Source organism: Bos grunniens, chromosome X (assembly GCF_055505025.1).
Source record: "Bos grunniens cultivar Pamir isolate PY7600 chromosome X, Bosgru_T2T1.0, whole genome shotgun sequence".
Classification (NCBI taxonomy): domain Eukaryota; kingdom Metazoa; phylum Chordata; class Mammalia; order Artiodactyla; family Bovidae; genus Bos; species Bos grunniens.
The window spans coordinates 89932822-89953259 of record NC_141194.1 but is presented as its reverse complement, the minus strand read 5'-3'; the positions used below and the strand labels follow the sequence as shown (position 1 = coordinate 89953259).

Below are 20438 nucleotides of genomic sequence, written 5' to 3'. Positions count from 1 at the left end.
ATGTGGTTTGGCGCCTTCATTATGTTAATTCAGTAGTTTATATTTTCTGATTTTTCTGTGTTATACCAAATTTGCATTCCTGGAATAAATTCCACTTGGCCATTGTGTATAATCTTTTATATATTGTTAGATTCAACTTGCTGGTAATTTGTTAAGGATTTTGCCTCTATATTCATAAAAAATATTGGTCTGTACTTTTCTTGTTGTACCTAGTCTTGTTATGATATCAGAGTGATACTGCTTTCATAGAGTCAATTGGGAAGTGTTCCTCTTCTATACTCTTACAGTAGTCAAACAAGGAGACTACTGAACTGAGGTGGCTCTAATGACTTGGTAGTCCATGTAAGCAAACCAAAACCTAAGCCAGAGTCAATTCCTATAAGTTTCTCAAGGTTAAGAAGAACAACTAATTACAAGCAGCCAGCTAGACTTTCCCAAATAACGCAACCACTTAAGCTATAACCGATCAAATAATTTTCTTTTTGCTTTGCTTCTGTGTCTTCTCTAAAAATCCTTCCCCCTAGGTCCTGTTGGTGGAGTGCTTCTAACCACTTCTGGTTTTGTACAGCCGAGTTTGCATCAATGTTGCTCAGATAAACTTTAAAAATTTTTTAATTAAATTTTTTTGGGCTGTGCTGGGTCTTTGTTGCTGTGCATGGACTTTTCTCTAATTGCAGTGAGTGGGGGCTACTGCTCTGGTTGTGGTGTGAGGGTTTCTCATACTGTGGTGCCTTCTCTTGTTGCAGAGCACATGCTCTAAGGTGTGCGGGCTTCAGTAGTTGCAGCATACAGGCTCAACTGTTGTGGCTTCTGGGTTCTAGAGTACAGGCTCAGCAGCTGTAGTGCACAGGCTCAGCTGCCTTGCGACATGCAAGGCATCAGACCCTTGTCTCCTTCATTGGCAGGTGAAGTCTTTACCACTGAGCCACTTGGGAAGCCCCAGATAAACTCTAAAATGTTTAATATGCTTCAGTATACTTTTTAATTGTCCTGTGTGCTTAGTCACTCAGTCACGTCTGATTCTTTGCTACCCTATGGACTGTAGCCCCTCCAGGTTCCTTTGTTCATGGGATTCTCCAAGCAGGAATACTGGAGTGGGTTGCTATTTCCTTCTCCAGTGGATCTTCCTGACTCTGGGATTGTACGCACGTCTCTTATGTCTCCTTCATTGGCAGGTGGGTTCTTTACCACTAATGTCACATGGGAAGCCCTTTAATTGTCCTGGTGGTATCCAAAGGAGATCACCAATTGTCCTAAGGAGCAATCAGCAAGAGCAGATACCTGCTGATCCCATTGTGCTCATTGCCTTCTTGCTGTGTCTGGGGGTCATGAATAAGTCCCTCTTGGATATCCAAGCTCTATTGTTTTTGCATAATGAGTGAGCTGACTTCACTTGAGCATTTCTTTTTCTAGACTGGGTCTGAAGTTGGACTGGTCTGACTTAAACTGGACTGGGCCAGTGTGAGGCTTCAAGTAAATAAATTTTGTTTCTTTAAGAAAAAGAAAAAATGGGTTTGTTCAAGTCTGAAGAGATTCCTCCATCTGGGATTCCAGTTAACTGAGATTATATGTATATATAAAAAATAAATATAAATATGTATATTATGCATATTAAGTATGCTGCTAAGTCGCTTCAGTCATGTCCAACTCTGTGTGACCCCATGGACTGCAGCCCACCAGGCTCCTCCATCCATGGGATTTTCCAGGCAAGAGTGAAAAATTAAGATCCCCAAACCTATGTTTTTCTGAACAAATGGTTTAATTTTACCAAAGATAATCTTTTAATTACAGTGGCCACAGTAAGAAACTTTTAGCCTAGATGAACTCATCTATTTATGAGATGCCCTAGAGAAAACAGTTATCAGCCAAATACTCAGAAGGGTAGAGAGAATATTAAGTAAAATTTTATGGTGTTCCTTCTTTTCTAAATTCAGACTTCTGTGAATTTGGTTTGGGGATACCCATTTGTTATTAATCCTTTCCACCCCAAGGACAACTATTACTTTCCTGCCTGTCTCTCATTTTGTGTACTGAGGAACTAGCTTGGGTTTCTTCCTGCTGGGGAGCACAAGTTGTCACTGCTTACATGTACAGGCAGCTCAACTGTCAGGTTTGGACCCCCAAGAATATGACCAGACAGAAATGTGACTTGCACTCCATTTGCAGTTAGTGTCTTACTGATTGTTGCTAGCTCTCAGGGGAATTGTCCAAGTCTTTCTTTCCTTTGGTTGCCTTTGCAAGTGGTCCTGGATCATGGGAAAACTACATCTTTTTACCATCTTTGGGGATGCTTGAAGTGTCCATGGTTAATCCATAAAAGGCTTATTGATTTTGGTTGGAAATAACTTGATAGGTATATACTTGACTTAAAGGTAAAGGGAAAAATATTAAAGAGTTCAATACTGCCAGGAATATTTACTGTTTCTGAAAACCTTATAAGATATTTGAGAAAATTTTTCTTTAAAGGAAGCTCCGGTCAGAAGTTTGGCAAATTGGAAGCTGATATTCACAGCCTGAAAGGAGCATTTTTAGGCCTTTCCCCTAAACAAGGACTTCTCTGATAGCTCAGTCAGTAAAGAATCTGCCTGCAATGCAGGAGACCCGGGTTCAGTCCCTGGGTTGGAAAGATCCCCTGGAGAAAGAAATGACAAACCACTCCAGTATTGTTGCCTGAAAAACCCCATGGACAGAGGAGCCTAGCAGGCTACAGTCTGTGGGATAACAAGAGTTGGATGCGACTTAGCAACTAAACCACCATCACCACCCCTAAGCTAAAATGAAACTATGTACCCAGAGCACAAAAAACAAAATGAGACCTTCTGAAGTCTTTGTGGAAAGATTTACTAAAACATTCCAAAGATCAATTCATTTCAGTTGCTCAGTCATGTCCGACTCTTTGCAACCCCATGGACTGCAGCACACCAGGCTTCCCTGTCTATCACCAACTCCCAGAGCTTGCTCAAACTCATGTCCATCGGGTCAATGATGCCATCCAACCATCTCATCCTCTGTCGTCCCCTTCTCCCGCCTTCAATCTTTCCCAGCATCAGGGTCTTTTCTAATGAGTAGTTCTTCGCATCAAGTGGCCAAAGTATTGGAGTTTCAGCTTCAGCATCAGTCCTTCCAGTGTATATTCAGGACTGATTTCCTTTAGGATCGACTGGTTGGATCTCCTTGCAGTCCAAGGGACTCTCAAGAGTCTTCTCCAACACCACAGTTCAAAAGCATCAATTCTTTGGCTCTCAGCTTTCTTTATAGTCCAACTCTCACATTCATACATGACGACTGGAAAAAACATAGCTTTGACTAGATGGACCTTTGTCAGCAAAGTAACGTCTCTGCTTTTTAACATACTGTTGAGGTTGATTATAGCTTTTCTTCCAAGGAGCAAGCATCTTTTAATTTCATGGCTGTAGCCACCATCTGCAGTGATTTTGGAGCTCAAGAAAATAAAGTCCAATGATACAGCTCTAAATCTAGAACATATGATTCTTTTGATTTCTGTCTTAGCTGGATATCTTCTCCCTGATATAAAGAAGCAAATTGAAGATAGTTGGATAGGTGGGATAGCCTCTTGATATCATTCAGGTTTCAACCCAATTCTTTTAAGAATTAAAAATAATTGTACTTGTCTTACAAATTGAGTCTTTTAGAGAACTCAATTTGTGGCTCTAGAAGGAATTAAAGCCTATCTATCATTTTTACCAACTCCTAAATTTGCTCTATTTGTCTCAAAAATGCTTATAGATATTGTAAATGATCAGGATAGTAAAAACAAAACTATAATTCAAAAAGACACATGCACTCCAATGTTCACTGCAGCATTATTTACAACAGCCAAGACACGGAAACAACCTAAATGTCCATTGACAGATGAATGGGTAAAGAAGATGTCGTACATATATACAGTGGAATACTACTCAGCCATAAAAAAGAATGAAATAATGCCATTTGCAGCAACATGGATGCAACTAGAGATTATCATACCAAGTGAAGTAAGTCAGAAAGATAAAGACAAACACCATATTATATCACTTATATGTGGAATCTAAAATATGACACAAATGACCCTATCTGTGGAACAGAAACAGAACTGGGGACATAGAGAATAGGCTGGTGGTTGCCAAGGGGGATGGTGGTGGGAGAGGGTTGAATTGGGAGTTTGGTATTAGCAGATGCAAATTGGCCTACTTATAGCACAGGGAATTATACTCAATATCCTGTGAAAAACCATAATGGAAAAGAATATGAAAATATATATATATATATATAAAAATAACTAAGTTACTTCACTGTACAGCAGTAATTAAGACAACATTGTAATTCAAGTATAATGAAAAATAAATTTAAAAATTTTAGTTATAGAATGGCCTATTTCATTTTTTTTATACTTTCCAGTTACTGGCTGAAATTTCCATGAGTCAGTCTTTTATCTCCTATTTAGTATGAAAAATTATTATTATTAGCTGCATTGGACAGCAGATGGGATGTTAGTTTCCCAACCAAGAATCAAACACAGCCCCTGTAGTGGCAGTGGAAGTGCAGTCTTAACCACTGGACTGCCAGGGAATTCCCAGAAAAGTTATTTTTAAATTGAATCTTATAATTCCAATATCTGGAACTCCTATAGATCTGTATTTGCTGTGTGTTGTTTCTGCTGAACTTTTTTTTTTCATGTCTGCACTCATTTTGTACCTGGCTACTTTTTACTATGTAGACAGACTATTTACCAAAATAACTGTAGGATTAGGATGATGTAAACTTCCTGTGGAGAAAATTTACACTTATTTAGATCATGCAATTCAGAATCCCCTGAATCTTAATTTAATAGGAATTTGGATAATTGAAAGTTGGACTGTTGATCCAGTAAATTTTTTTTTTTTACAAAGTATTCTCTCAGAAATACAGAAATTAGCCCAAATGTTTTTCAAGTTCATGTGGTCTAGGATAAGCTTTCATAAATAAAAGTTAGTCTAACTTCGTTGGTTTAATTAAAACAGGCATATCTTCAGAGTTATCACCATTAAGTATGATGCAAACATACAGCTTTTTTTCCTACCCAGGTTTACTAAAAGTCATATTATCTCTGTTACAGGATTTGTTAGAAATAAAAATAATTTGGGATGATGGTTAGCTATTTAATGCTTCAAGAAGTTTTCGTAATCTAAAAGGTTAATTATGTAGATGTAATTAAGATAAAACTTTATATATGAACTTTTCCACAGTAATTATGTTTCATGGTATGTCTACTTAAAAATAGTTTCAAAAATCTTTTTGATAACTTGAAAACTTAAAAGTTATATTAACTAATGATGGATATGCATTGAATATCTAGATCATTTTCAGATAAAATACTGAAACAAACTACTAAACATAGGTTTATCTACTTTGGCATCTTCTTATAAAGGAACTGAAGATATTTGGATGTATAAACATGTGTTGTGCCATATTGGAAAATTCATTGTCAGGAAGAATATGCTTTTAGAAATTATGAAATATATTTATAAATTTGCCAATCATAGAATGCTTACGTAACAGGCAGTCCTCAACTGTTTACTTTTTAGTTTCACTAGAAATTAAGGTTTCTAAGGGTTAAGAATGCTAATCTATATATGTAATTAAAAATACTAGAAACAATAAGGGTAAAAGGAAACAACTATGTATGAAAAGTAGGTTAAAAAAAAGTAGGATGTGTGTTTTGGATAAGAAGTATGAAAGACATGTTTTTGTTAAGGGAAAGAGAGTAATTTTGTTCTAAAGTCAAATGACTGGTATTCTAGAATGAGGAAGAGGAAAATACAGGAAAAAAAAAAAAACCTGAGTGGCTGAGTGGGTAGAAAGTTTCAGTAAACAGAATCTTGGGAAAGGAATTTTATGTGTGGTCAAGCTGGCTAAGATTAGAATGGATTTATTTATAAGTTTTTAAAAGAATGAGCTTTAACCTCAAAAGTACAGTGGTACAAGGACTTTCCTGGCAGTCCAGTGGTTAAGACTCCATGCTTCCGCTGTAGGGGGAAAGGATTCGATCCTAGGTTGGGGAAGTGAGATCTAGCTTGCTTAGAGGTATGGCAAGAAAAAAAGAAAGAAAGGGAAGGAAGGAAGAGAGGGAGGGAGGCAGGGAGAAAGGGAGGGAGGGAGGAGTACAATGGTGAAAAATTAGTTTGGTTTTCTCTCCGTTAAAAAGAAAATGTATTTTGGACTATTGATCTTCTCTTGATAAGAGATTGTGAAATGTTTTTCTTTACCTTTTGGGTAATCTGCCTGGAAAGCAAAGATTTTGTCTTACCAAAAGAATTTTTTGTGTTTCATGTTGTCTTTATCAGGTCTTTGATTATGTGGGAGAATTGAGTCTTCTCAATGTGAAAAGAGCTATATTTTCATTCACAGTTTTGTAACCTTCTGTATTTACCTTAAAATTTTTTTGATTGTCCCTTTGGTTAAATAGATAAGTAAGTATTGTTTCATATTGACTTGTGATCCTGTTTAATCAAATGTTCAAACTTTTTGACATTTTTGGCAGCTTCCCAAAATCAAAATCTAAATGGAGTCTTTTTGACCTCAAACTAGTTTTGAGATTTCCCAGAGGGTCCTTGCTGCTGCTGCTGCTGCTAAGTCGCTTCAGTCCTGTCCGACTCTGTGCGACCCCATAAACGGCGGCCCACCAGGCTCCCCCATCCCTGGGATTCTCCAGGCAAGAACACTGGAGTGGGCTGCCATTTCCTTCTCCAATGCATGAAAGGGAAAAGTGAAAGTGAAGTCGCTCAGTCGTGTCCGACTCTTCGAGACCCCATGGTCTGCAGCCTACCAGGCTCCTCCGTCCATGGGATTTTCCAGGCAAGAGTACTGGAGTGGGGTGCCATTGCCTTCTCCAGAGGGTCCTTAGAAAATCTCAAAAAAACTGTCTCTCACTTTATAAAAGAGATGTTAAAACAATTAGGGTTTTTTTTTTTGGTATGTTAAAATACATGGGAAACATTGTCAAATAAGAAATATTATGCTTTCTTAGGTTATATATGTATGGATATATGTTACTAATATAGATATTCTAGACTTGTTTGAACTTCACAGAAATTTGTCAATACCCTCATTGTCCAGTTATTATCTTAAATTGTCATATGGCACAAATTCATGTCATATGCTAATCCAGGATTACCCTTTTCCCTATTTTTCTAATGATATCTTAAATTTTATTGTCCACATGTAATATTTTATAATTAGCATTTGCCTTTTCCCATTTCTTAATAGAAGAAACCTCTGGAACTTATTAAGTAGATAGTGACAGAAAATTCATTTCAAAAATCTCTGAACTGGGCTTCCCTGGTGGCTCAGTGGTAAAGAATCCTCCTGCCAATGCAGGAGACACAAGTTCAATCCCTGGTTCGGGAAGATCCCACATGCTGTGGAGCAACTAAACCTGTGCACCTCAACTATTAAGCCTGTGCTCTAGAGCCCACATGCTGCAACTACTGAAGCCCTAGTGCCCTAGACCCTGTGCTCAGCAACAAGAGAAGCCACCACAATGAGAAGCATGTGCACTGCAACAAAGAGTAGCCTTCACTCACCGCAACTAGAGAAAAGCCCAAGCAGCAATGAAGACCCAGTGCAGCTTAAAATAAAAAATTACAATAAAAAATCTTTCAACTACTTCAGAATTAATAAACATTAATAGTTTACTCTGAAACAACAAACTATTCCATATTGTTCCTATCTTTAAATGAAATTTTTATTTTTATTTTATTTTGTTTTTTTTGGCCACATCACGTGGCTTTATGGGATTTTAGTTCCCTGACCAGGGATTGAAGCCAGGCCCTTGGCAGTGAGAGCTAAGAATCTTAACCACTGGGATCACCCAGGAATTCTCTAAATAAAGTTTTTATAATTTGGGGTTTTATATTTTGCTCTGTGAGGCATTTTTAATTCATGTTTTGTATATGGTGTGAGGCAAGGGTACTTTTTTTGTATATTGATGTCTGCTATAGACTGAATTGTTTGTGTAACTGTGAAATTCATCGTTGGATGGTATTTGGAAGCAGGGCCTTTGGCAATTAAGCCATGCAAGTGGAGCCCTCATGAGGAATTGGCTTCATTATAAAAATGACCCCAAAAAGCTCCCTTGCCCCTTCTGTCATGTGAAGACATCTGGTTATGAACCAGGAATCTGACCCCTACTAGATACCAAATCTGCCAGCATCTGATCATGGGTTTCCCACACTCCAGAACTATGAAAAATTCCTGTCTGTGGTATTTTTGTTATAGCAGTCCAAACTGACCAAGACGACATAGTTGTTCCAGTATCATTTGTTGAAAAGTCTTTCTCCACTGAATTCCTGTGGGTCCTTTTTAAAACATGAATTGACGATATACATGTGGATCTACTTTTGGACTCTGTCTTATTCCATCAATCTATGTCTATCCTTATGCCATACTACACAGACTTGATTACTGTAGTTTTAGTTAGCCCTGAAATCAGGCAATGAGTCCTTCAACTGTGTTCTTCATTTTCAAAATATTTTGGCTATCCTGTGTCCTTTGCTTTTCCATATAACATTGAATTTATAGATAACTTTTGGAGAGAATTACCATATTAACACTATCAAGGCTTCTAATCCATGAACAGGGCATCTTTTTTTAACTCGGGGCTTCTGATTCAATCATAATTAAGTATATATATCATATAATTTATTAAATATATGTGAATAAGTCCTCATTTGGAAAAAGCGACATACTAGTGGGTTAAATTAAAATCCCTAACATTGAGAGTTCTTAATATTTTTAAGAGCACTGTTACAATTTTTAGTTGGAATTGGTCTGGAATGGGAAGGGATATTTTCAGTTTGAAACTCACTTGTGTAACCCTCTCTGATTATGTGTGGACAAGTCCTTTGAATTTGTGTAGGAAACCAACCAGGAGACTTTTTAGAGAGAAAATTCACACTAAGAATGGTATATAAATTTAGATATGGCTTCCCTGAGGTACTGTGGTGTGTAGTTCAAATAATTATCCACTGTTTCATCCATAGATGTGTCTCAGGATACAATCCCCAGGGGACCCAAAATATATGAGTCCTGTAAGAGATAAGAAACTACTATAAGCAAATATAAAATGAACTAAATTGTTAATGACTACTTTGCTAAGAACTATGTAATATAATGGAGCCCAAACTGCCCTGGGGCAATGCCACGAGGGTAGATACAACTCTGAAGTTGGGAGAGGGAATTTACCCACATTCCTATAGAAGTCAGATAGGGGCTTTGACCCTTTGGGGACTAAAGGGAACCAGAGGAGCTTTGTCACCATAAGGACTCCATCATATCAATACCTGTTAGCAGAGGGTACAGGGCCCGGCAGAGCAGGCATGCCCAGCAGATATGGTAGTATCCAGAGAAGAGTGGCAGTCTCTTCTCAGCTGCTTAGACTTGTTCCTAGGCATTGGTGAGACCTACCCTCAGCTCTCTTCTGAGTGTCTGACAAGGTTCAGAGTCCTACTGCTACAAAGGAGCTCTCCCAACAGAGCTAACATATCCAGTACCTCATCTGGTCCACTCAGCAGATTGTGAGGCAAGTTTTATTCCCATTTCACAGATGACAAGACTGACCTTTAGAGCACGTGGATCTGTTGTAACTGTCAGGTTGATTCCTCTAGCTATGAGTCCTAGATGTAATGTTTTACTTATCATTTTACAGTCTGACAACAGGAATCTTCATTGCCCTCATAAGCTCACTGAACATTTCAATTTTTTTTTATCATGTATTGATTTCTAGGAATTTTTTTATTATGACAAACATCATTTAAGAAAAAGTAGAGATGAGTGAGCAAAGACAGGAAAAAGAATCACACATGTTGGGAGGAGCCATAGGATGGTAGAGGACCCAGGAGAAGGGCTGCCAGTGCCCACTGACGTGGTTACAACTAGGGGAAAACATGGGATGGACATACTTGTGGAGGAATGGCATGGAGGTACCATCTGATGATTGGACTCATCTTTGAGTACAGGCAAGACCTATTTTCTGGCTACAATGCAGGAAAAAACTATCACCTAGTTTTTAGTTTTCATGGTTTTCTCTGTGCACAAATGCATTACACAAACATTTACTACTTTTACAAAGTGAAAAGTGTTAGTCGCTCAGTCATGTCTGACTCTTTGCGATCCCATGGGCTGTAGCCCACCAGGTTTCTCTGTCCATGGGATTTGCCAGGCAAGAATACTGGAGTGGGTAGCCATTTCCTCCTTAGGGGGATCTTCCAGACCTAGGGATCAAACTCAGGTCTCTCGCATTGCAGGCAAATTCTTTACAGTCTGAGCCACCAGGGAAGCCCTTTTACAAAACTGGTTTGATACTATACATTTGGTTCTGAAAAGTGTTTTTTTATTGCTCTTTTTACAGTGTACCATGAACATCTCTTCCATGAACGTGAGTGAAAACCCCCTACTGAAACACAGAGCACTGTAGTTGGATCAAATGGCTGCTGGTAAGGACAGTGACACCTAAAGCAAAGTATCAGCTTGAGGATAAAACACAGAGCCTGACAAGTGACTGCCAGGGAAAGCAGGGTCAGTGATATTCTCATCAAAGAAACCAGAATCAAATGCCAAGGCATTAAAGATATGGGATATCATGTATGCCCCTTTGGCTCCTCCCTCCTCCTTTCATCCCCTTGACACCCCATTGCCCCTTGGGGTGAATAGATCCTGTACATTTCTTTTGTATCCAATGAAATCCACCCATTTTCTGTCTTTTCCTTAGCTCTTGAAGCTGAGCCGTTGACAGATCTTCACATTCTCTGATTATCTCCTCACCTCCCAGATGCCTTTCCTGTAAGTTGTCCTGATAGTCCTTGGGGGAATCCTGTCCGTTTTTCTTTTTGCCTTCTGGGGCACATAATCTTCAGCAGGGCGCTCTTCAGCAGCACGCGACTGGCTCTCTGACTTTGCCTGGGACTCTGGCTTGCCCTTCTTGAGTGCGTTTCCCTCAGCTTCGAACTTGCCCTGCTTTTCTTTCTTCCCCTCATCTGCTGGTTGTCCCTCATGTGCGGGTTGTCTCTCATCGTCTGGCTGTCCCTCATTCTGGAGCTCTCATTCCTATTCTGACTTCCCCTCCACTTCCGGCTTTTCTTTCTCATCTGACTTTCCTTCATTTTCAGGCTCTACTTCATCTTCTGGCTTTCCCTCACTTTCCAACTTTCCTTCATTTTCATTGCAGCTTTTCCATGTTGAGATGTCCCCTCCTTTTCCTGTCCTGGGGGATGAGGGTGGAAGAGACAAAGAGGAGACAAGGGAGACTGAGGGCTTGTGTGGAAGGCAGGTCTGGACAGCACTGGCATCTCACCCGCGTCAGTGGTCCTCTGACCTGGCCGAGCCTAGTGTACCTTCTGCCTACCCTTTACCCCACCATTCCTCCTGCACTGACAGCCAACCATTCCGTGGCAGGCCCTGCCACCTTGTACCATCCTTTAACGTGGCAGGGAGGGTGTATATTATATCTGGTGGGGGGATGGGAAGTGGGGCCCTCAAATGCTGCCCAAGCTGTGCCCCCCAGCCCCATGCCTATCCAGTGCCCTCCCATTTTTCACTGACTTGCAGGGATTCTGGCCAGGTTTCTCCTCCTTTTCTAGCCTTGCAGAGTGTTGGGAACAGACATGCAGACCTGCAGACAGAAGACAGAGAGGGACTGCACGGTCCATGGGCTGAGGTCCCTTTCCTGAATCCGGGCCCTCCTCATCCTACAATTTTCCCCCTACCTCTCCTGCATCCCAGCTACCATTACTTTTCAGGCTGCAGGCACCAGACCAGGATGCTTTCCAAACTATTTTGGGTCTCTGTGTCTTCCTCCCGTGCAAGCAACCCGCCGCATCCCCACCCCTTTATGTGAGGTCAGTTATTTCCTCCTGGGCTCAGGTGTGAAAGGGAATTATTTTCAGAATTTGTCTACGTTTCACCATTGCACTGCAGGGGCACACACCCCCCCCACCCCTGCAATTTCAGGCTCAAAAATGGGGGGAGGGCACAGAGGAGGGCCGTCGAGGAGGATACGGGGCCACCTGCCCACGTCGCGCCTCACCGTTCTCCACATTCATCTCGGGACCCCCTCCTTTCTCCCCGTTTCTCCCCGCTGCTCCTGAATCTTAGTCCCATCAGCTTCCACCCCTGCCCAGGACGCCGCAGTGGCCACCTTGATACTGACCTGTGGCGCCCAGACCAGGTCTGCACCTCCTCGGGCTCGCCTAAGCCCTCTCGCCCCTCGCCGGGGCAGCTCTGGGAACTGGTTCTGCGTGGGCAGGGCGGGCATGGGGGCTGCTGTCCACGTCAGCGCCCAGCCGGTCATGTGAGCATCGCATCACCTGAACCAGGTCCCCCACCCCACTCCCTTGCCCCCAGCCCAGAGGGACCCGACAGCTCCGGAAGGTGGAGGCTGGCAGAGGGTGGTGGTTGGAGAAGGAGGCATTACCGATAAAGCAGGAGTGGAGAGGCTTCCTGACTGCACGTGCTTTACCTGGAGCATCTCGGGTCCTTGCTCAGCATCCCTCTGAGATGCCCATTAGCCCCACTTGCAGCAGCTGATCACAAGGAAGGTAACAGACTTTGCCTAGAGCACCACATAGCCCCACAGCCCGCTTTCAAGACTAGCTCCTCCTGACTCTAGAGCCCTGATGCTGGTCCCACCAGGGAGCTGCGCTGCCACCTTGTGCAGCTGTGTCCTGAGCCTCAGCTCTTCTCAGTCCATGTGTTCTCTCTCCCTGACTCTGTCCGTTTTCCGTAAACACAGACTCCCAAATCTACATATCCAGGTTATTCCCTCCCCTGAATCTCAGACTCATTTTTGCTTTCCCACCAAAAATAAAGGTAAGTGCTTATTTCCCCAGTTTTCAACATAATATGACATACTTTTTAATTTTCACTGATAAGTGAGTAATAGTATATCCATGGCATTTTATTTTGCATTTCTGTTTAATAGCAAATTAAATATCATTGTGAATTGTCTGTTCATGTCTTTTCCACATATTTTTCTTTTTTAAAAAAAAATATTTATTTTTTATTCATTTGGCCACACCATGTCTTAGTTGCAGCATGTGGGATATTTAGTTGTGGCATGTGGGATCTAGTTCCCTGACCAGGGATCACACCTGGGCCCCCTGCATTCGGAGTGCAGAGTCTTAGCCACTGAACCTCCAGGGAAGTCCCTTTTCCACATTCTTCTATTGGGTTATTGCTCCTTCGCACTTTTCAAGTGTTCTTTATACATTATATTAGGCCTTTATTATAAAAGTTGCAAATATTTACTTCCAACTTGTTAGTTGCTTTATTTTTTTATGATGTATTTCTGCCATGCATTAAAAAATAGTCATATTTATCAGATTTGTCTTTTATTGCATCTAGATTTTTGACTCATAGTTAAAAACTCTTTTCCTACATGAGGTCAAAGAGGAATTCCCCATTTTCTTTTAGTACTCATAAGGTTAACTGTATTTTTCTTAAGGGCATCTATGGTTAAGGAGTAAAGGTTAAGGAATAAACCAGTGTTAAATGAACTGAAGCTTTAGAAGACTCAAAGCACTAGAATAACAAAACTCAAAAGTCCAAGTTTTATTAAAAGGGAAGGAGTTTCCTAGGAACTCCAGATGTTTCACTTTAAGGGTAATTATAAACTGGAAATAAACTAGCCCTCACAAAGTCTTTTAGCTTGGCTTTGCAACATCTAGGTGGACTGCTACTGCTAAGTCACTTCAGTCGTGTCCGACTCTGTGTGACCCCATAGACAGCAGCCCACCAGGCTCCCCCGTCTCTGGGATTCTCCAGGCAAGAACACTGGAGTATGGTGCCATTTCCTTCTCCAATGCATGAAAGTGAAAAGTGAATGTGAAGTCGCTCAGTCGTATCCAACTCTTGGCAACCCCATGGACTGCAGCCTACCAGGCTCCTCCATCCATAGGATTTTCCAGGCAAGAGTACTGGAGTGGGGTGCATTGCCTTCTCCGTCTAGGTGGACTAGTAAAGTTTAATTTTTGAATATAGATTATGGTGGTTTTAGACAGAAGTATCCTTATGGGCCTAACCAGTGCAAACAAAATCTTCTTTGGAGAAAGATTCCATCATCCTCAGCCTCAAATTATTCCAACAAACAGCTATTTAAGTACAATGCCCATACACAAAGATAACCAGAAAAACAAAGAAAAGATACATCATAGATAAGAAGCACTATAGACAATAGACAACAGAAGCAGATACATTAGCTTTGAATTATTCAAATTATCAGATACAGACTACTAAACCACAGTGCCTGGCATCATGAACTCAATGGACATGAGTTTCAGCAAACTCTGGGAGATAGTAAAGGGCAGGAAAGCCTGGCATGCTGCAGTCCATAGGGTTTCAAAGAGTCAGACATGACTGAGTGACTGAACAACAAAACCACAATGCTCAGTGTATTCAGATAAATAAAATCCAATCTTGAAAATTTCAACATGGAACCATAAAACCAAAAAAAAGTAGGGAAAAAAGAAAACTCCAAAACTGAAAAATAACAAAGCTGAAATTAGAAACTCAGTGGATGGCTTTTAACAGCAGATTAGATGCAACTCAAGAGAATTAAATAACTAGAAATTATATTCAGATGAAATTATCTGTAAGGCTGCACAGGTGGTCAAAAATATGGAAAATACAGACAAGACAGTAGGATAAGGTCTAATACATGTTCAATTGGAATTCCAAAAGGAAAAGAGAAATGGAACTGTTCAGAGGCAATCTTTGAAGATTTAATGGCTGAGGATTTTTCAAAACTGATGAAAGATATTGATCCATAGATCCAAGAAGTCTAACAAATCCCAAGCAGGATAAATAAAAAGAAGCCTGTGCATAGAATACATAATAGTGAATTTACAGAGAATTCAAGACAAAGAGAAAATCATAAAAATAGCCAAAAAGATAGAATATGCCTCAAAAAGAACAAAACTTAGGCTAATTACTGGCTTTGCAACAGCAATGATGAAAGCATGAAGATGGTGAAGTGACATCTTTAGTATCTTGAAAGAAAGTAAATACCAACCAAGAAAATAACCAGCAAAAATACCCTTCAAAAATGAAGGCAAAATAAAAGCTTTATAAATAAACCAAAACAAAGAGTTTCTAGCAGCAGTCAGAAGCCAAAGGAAATACTCAATTCTATGGGGCATTTTTCAGATAACAGGAAAATGATCTCAGACAGAAGACTGGGGATGAAGGAAGGAAAAGAAAGCAATTACAAGGCTAAATATCTATCTATAAATTTAAATCAATACTATATAAAATAATATTATCTTGTTAATTCATATTGACAACACAGGAGTCAAGAGGACTAAAGTAAAAGCATTTAAAGTTCTGGCATTATCTAAAGAGTATGTATAAGTATAAATTAATGTTAGCCTTTAGTAAGTCAAGACTATATGCTATAATTACTGGATAACTATTAAGGAAGAGTAAGAAAGTAAAACTTCTAAGCTAATAGAGGGGCAAAAATAAGAAAATAATCAATCCTCAGGAAGAAAAAACTAACATAAACCAGATGGGGTATAAGAGAAGGAATGTGGTGCAATGGTTATATCCAGTATTAATAGCAGTAAGTACATTAATGTAAATGGTTTACATGAAGCAATTAAAAAGCAAAGATTTTTGGACTGGAAAAACCCAACTATATACTATTTACAAAAGACATATCTGAAATATAAAGATACATAAAGACTGAAAGTAAAAGCATAGGGGAAAAATAACATGAAAACACTAACCAAAAGAAAGCCATTATAGTTATATTAATAACAAAATAGACTTTAAAGCAAAAAGCATTACAAGACATAAGCATCACTTAATGATATTTAAAATTTGTATGCATTTATTAAACAGACCTCAAAATAAATAAATCTGACAGAACTACAAGAAGAAATTAAAAAAATACCTTCCATTTCAGTGTTAACACTCCTGTCTCTATAACTGTAAATATTTAAAATGTTGAAAGAAAAAAAAACTAACCTAAAATTCTATGTCCAGTATAATAATCCTTCAAATGTGGAGGAGAAATAAAGACTTTCTCAGACAAACAAAAACTGATGGAATTCAGCATCAGCAAACCTTTCCTTCAGGAAATGTTAAAAGATTTTCTTCAGGCAGCAGAAAAATGGTGCAGGCCTGCAGCTCAGATCTACATAAAGGAAGAGCATTGGAAATGCAATAAATGAAAGTATAATGAAATCTTTTGTCTTATTCTTAATTGATGTAAAAGACAACTCTCTATCTAAAGTAATAAAATAACAGTGTATTAAGTGATTGCAGGAAATGGATGAGTGAAATGAATAATGAACACTTAAGGTAACTGTACTACATATAAGTGAAGCAGAACAGTGTTATTTGAAAATGTTCTTATTTAAAAATGTAAACTCGAGGAAAATCATTGAAAATTTTTAAAGAAATATAATCGATACATTAAGAGAAGACAAGTGGAATCATGTAAAATAATTAAAACTAGAGAAGGCAGACTTCCTTGGTGGTCCAGTGGCTAAGACTCCACACTCCCAATGCAGGGGACATAGGTTCGATCCTTGATCAGGGATCTAAATCCTACATGTTGCAACTAAACTGAAAGATCCCATATGTCTTAACTAAGACCTGGCGCAGGCAAAAATAAACTAGAGAAGGCAGAAAAAGAAGCCTCTGGCAACAAATAGAAAACAGTTATAAACATGGTTGATACTAAATCCAAATATATTGAGTCATTTTAAATATGAATGGTCTAAATACATCAACTAAAGATTGAAACTATCAGAGTGAATTAAAAAAAAACCAACTATATGCTGTGTACAAGAAGCCCACTTTAAATATAGTGAGTGAGTGAAAGTGAAAGTTGCTCAGTCATGTCCAACTCTTTTGAGACCCCATGGACTGTAGTCCATGGGATTTTCCAGGCCAGGATACTGGAGTGGGTAGCCTTTCCCTTCTCCGGGGGATCTTCCCAACCCAGGGATCGAACCTAGGTCTACCCGCATTACAGGTGGATTCTTTACCACCTGGGCCACAAGGGAAGCCCAAGAATACTGGAGTGGGTAGCCTATCCCTTCTACAGGGGATCTTCCTAACCCAGGAATCGAACTGGGGTCTCCTGCATTGCAGGTGAATTCTTTACCAACTGAGGTATTAGGGAAGCCCTGATAAAGAGTGAGAGGTTAAAAGTAAAGCAACAAGAAAGATCTGTACTAATAAAAAGAAAAAAAAAACCTGGACAAAAAAGAAAGCTGGAGTAGTTACATAATTTCAGACAAAGCAGAACAAGGAAAATTATGAGAGATCAAAAGAGGCACTGCTGCTGCTAAGTCACTTCAGTCGTGTCTGACTCTGCACGATCCCATAGAAAGCAGCCCACCAGGCTCCGCTGTCCCTGGGATTCTCCAGGCAAGAACACTGGAGTGGGTTGCCATTTCCTTCTCCAATGCATGAAAGTGAAAAGTGAAAATGAAGTTGCTCAGTCATGTCCGACTCTTTGCGACCCCATGGACTGCAGCCTACCAGGCTCCTCTGTCCATGGGATTTTCTAGGCAGGAGTACTGGAATGGGGTGCCACTGCCTTCTCCGAAAGAGGCACTACATAATGACAAAGGGATCAATTGTGAGCAAAACATATAATAATCCTAAACATGTACATAACAAAGTGTCAAAATATATGAAGCAAAAACTGATAGAACTGAAAGAAGAAACAGACAAATCTATTATTATGGTTACAAACTTTAATGCCCTCAATCAGTAACTGACAGATTAAGCAGGCAGAATATCAATAAGGATATAGTCAGAGAAGGAAATGGCAACCTACTCCAGTATTCTCGCCTGGAAAATTTCACGAAAAGAGGAGCCTGATGGGCTACAGTCTATGGGATCACAAAAAGTCAGACACCTAACTGAGCACCTAATACATAGTCGACCTGAACAGCATTATTAATCAACGTGATTTAATTTACCTTTATAGAACATTCCATTCAACATTCAAGCTCATATAGAACATGAACTCAAGAGAGTCCATAAAACCCACCTTAACAAGTTTAAAAGAATAGAAATCATAAAAGTATGCTCTCAGTAGAATTAAACTAGAAATCAATAATAGGATAGATGGCGAACCCAACTATTTGGAAATTAAGCAACACATTTCTAAATAACACGAGTCAAAGAAGAATTCTCAACAGAAATTTTAAAATGCTTTGAACTAAATGAAAATACAACATATCAAAATTTCTGGGGTAAAGCAACAGCAATGCTTAAAGGGAAATTTCTAGCTTAAACGCATATATGGAAAAGAAGGTTCTCCCATCAATAACCTATGCTTTCTTCTTAGGAAACTAAAGAAAGAAGAGTCATTTAAGCCTGTGAAGTCGCTCAGTCGTGTCCGACGCTTTGGGATCCCATAGACTGCAGCCTACCAGGCTCCTCTGTCCATGGAATTTTCCAGGCAAGAGTACTGGAGTGGGTTGCCATTTCCTTCTCCAGGGGATCTTCCCGACCCAGGGATCGAACCCGGGTCTCCCTCATTGTAGGCAGCCTAGTGAAAGTGAAAGTTGCTCAGTCATGTCCGACTCTTTGTGACCCCATGGACTGTATAGTCCATGGAATTCTCCAGGCCAGAATACTGGAGGGGGTAGCCTTTCCCTTCTCCAGGGTATCTTCCCAACCCAGGGATCGAACCCTAGAGCAAATAGGAAAAAAGAAATAACTAGAGACAAAATCAAAGGAAAGTGAAAACAGGAAAACAACAGAGGAGATCAACAAAACCAAAAGTTGGTTCTTTGAAAAGATAAAATTATTAAATCTCTTATGAGGGTAACCAAGAAAGACTCAAATTAACAATATCAGAAATGAAAGTGGGGTTATCATTCCTGATCCCATGGACATTAAGGAGGTAATGAAGTAATACTATGAGAAACTCTATGCCTACAAATTAGGTAACTTAAGATGAAATGGACTAATTACTCAAAAGATACAAACTCCTAAAACTCACACAAGAGGAAAAAGATAGCCTGAATAGTTCTGTATCTATTAAAGAAATTGAATCAGTAATTAATAACCTTCCAAAGATAGAAATCACTAGGACCAAATTCTACCAAACATTTAAGGATCACCAGTAAACATTTAGAAATCACCAGTGAATTCTCCCAAACATTTAAGTTAGAAATAATACCAATTTTCCACAATCTCTTCCATAAAACTGAAGTCGAGAACACCTGACTCATTCTGTGAGACCAATATTACCCCAATTCCAAAACCAGATAAAAGATACTACGAGAAAGGAAAACTACAGACCAATATCTCTAATGGATACAGACACAAATCCTCAACAAAGTATTATAAAACTGAATCTAATAATGTATAAAAAGTTATGTGCCAAACAACTGAAATTTATTCCAGGTGTTCAAGGTTGATTCAACATTTGAAAATCAATTGATATAATCCACTACATGTTAACAGACTAAAAAAGAAAAATTAAATGATATTATCTGATACAGAAAAAGTATTTGACAGACTCCAACAACCATTCATGATAAACGCTTTCAACCTGGGAGTAGAGGGGAACTTCTTCCACTTGATAAAGAATATCTACATGGTGACTGAACAACAAAGACTACAAGAAACTAACATTATACTCAGTGATGAAAAAGGAGACACTTCACCTGGAGTGTCAGGAACAGGGCAGGGAGGTCCTTTCTCATTGCTCTTACTGAATATCATACTGGAAGTCCTAGCTAGTGCATTAAGACAAAAAAGGAAATAAAAAGTGTGCAGATTAGAACTGAGGAACTAAATTTGTCTCTATTTGCAGATGACATGACGGTCTATGTAGAAAATGCCAAAGCATTGACAAACTCCTGGTCACAAGATCACAGGATATAAGTTAATATATAAATTTAATTGCTTTCCTATATAACAGCAATGAACAACTGGAATTTGATATTTAAAAGTGCATTTATAACAACATTCCCACAATGCAGAATGTGACAAAAGACTCTAAGTATATCACAAATGCATGAAACAACTTCACTGAAAGGGATGCAAGAATAAGGCACTGATACAGGTAACTTTGGAAATGAGTAGAGTCTGTTAAGATTAAAGACAAAATTTTCTCTCTATATATTTTAAAACATATAAAGATGTATATATATGTACACACACACACACACACACACACATATATATATATATGGAGAGAGACAGAAAGAGATGCATATATATCTTCTTTATCAACTGAAAGGGCCTAGAAGCAATGATATCCAAATGGTAGGGTGTACACTTAACACCTAAATCTTGGTTTTTAGTACCAACCAAAGGTACCAGGGTCCCTTGGAGAAATGGTTGATTCTAGGATTTGGGCGGGAAATATGCAAAATATGACTAGACCATTTTATAGCACCAAAGTTTTATAAACACACACATACATG

The 20438-nt window shown here is 39.2% G+C and overlaps 1 long non-coding RNA gene and 1 pseudogene across 2 annotated transcripts in view; one reads left to right on the top strand and one right to left on the bottom strand.

Annotated features, from left to right (window-relative positions):
* The window catches only part of LOC147340878 (uncharacterized), a 46998-nt gene extending 27205 nt beyond the window's left edge, over positions 1-19793 (top strand). The window contains exons 2-3 of the long non-coding RNA XR_015158612.1: positions 10388-10472; positions 18344-19793. This is a non-coding gene — a long non-coding RNA (uncharacterized LOC147340878). The remainder of the gene's footprint in view (positions 1-10387; positions 10473-18343) is intronic.
* Positions 10348-11227, bottom strand: LOC147340879 (uncharacterized; annotated as a pseudogene). The gene has a single exon (XR_015158611.1). The product of XR_015158611.1 is annotated as an uncharacterized LOC147340879 (transcript).
* Positions 19794-20438: the final 645 nt, after the last annotated feature.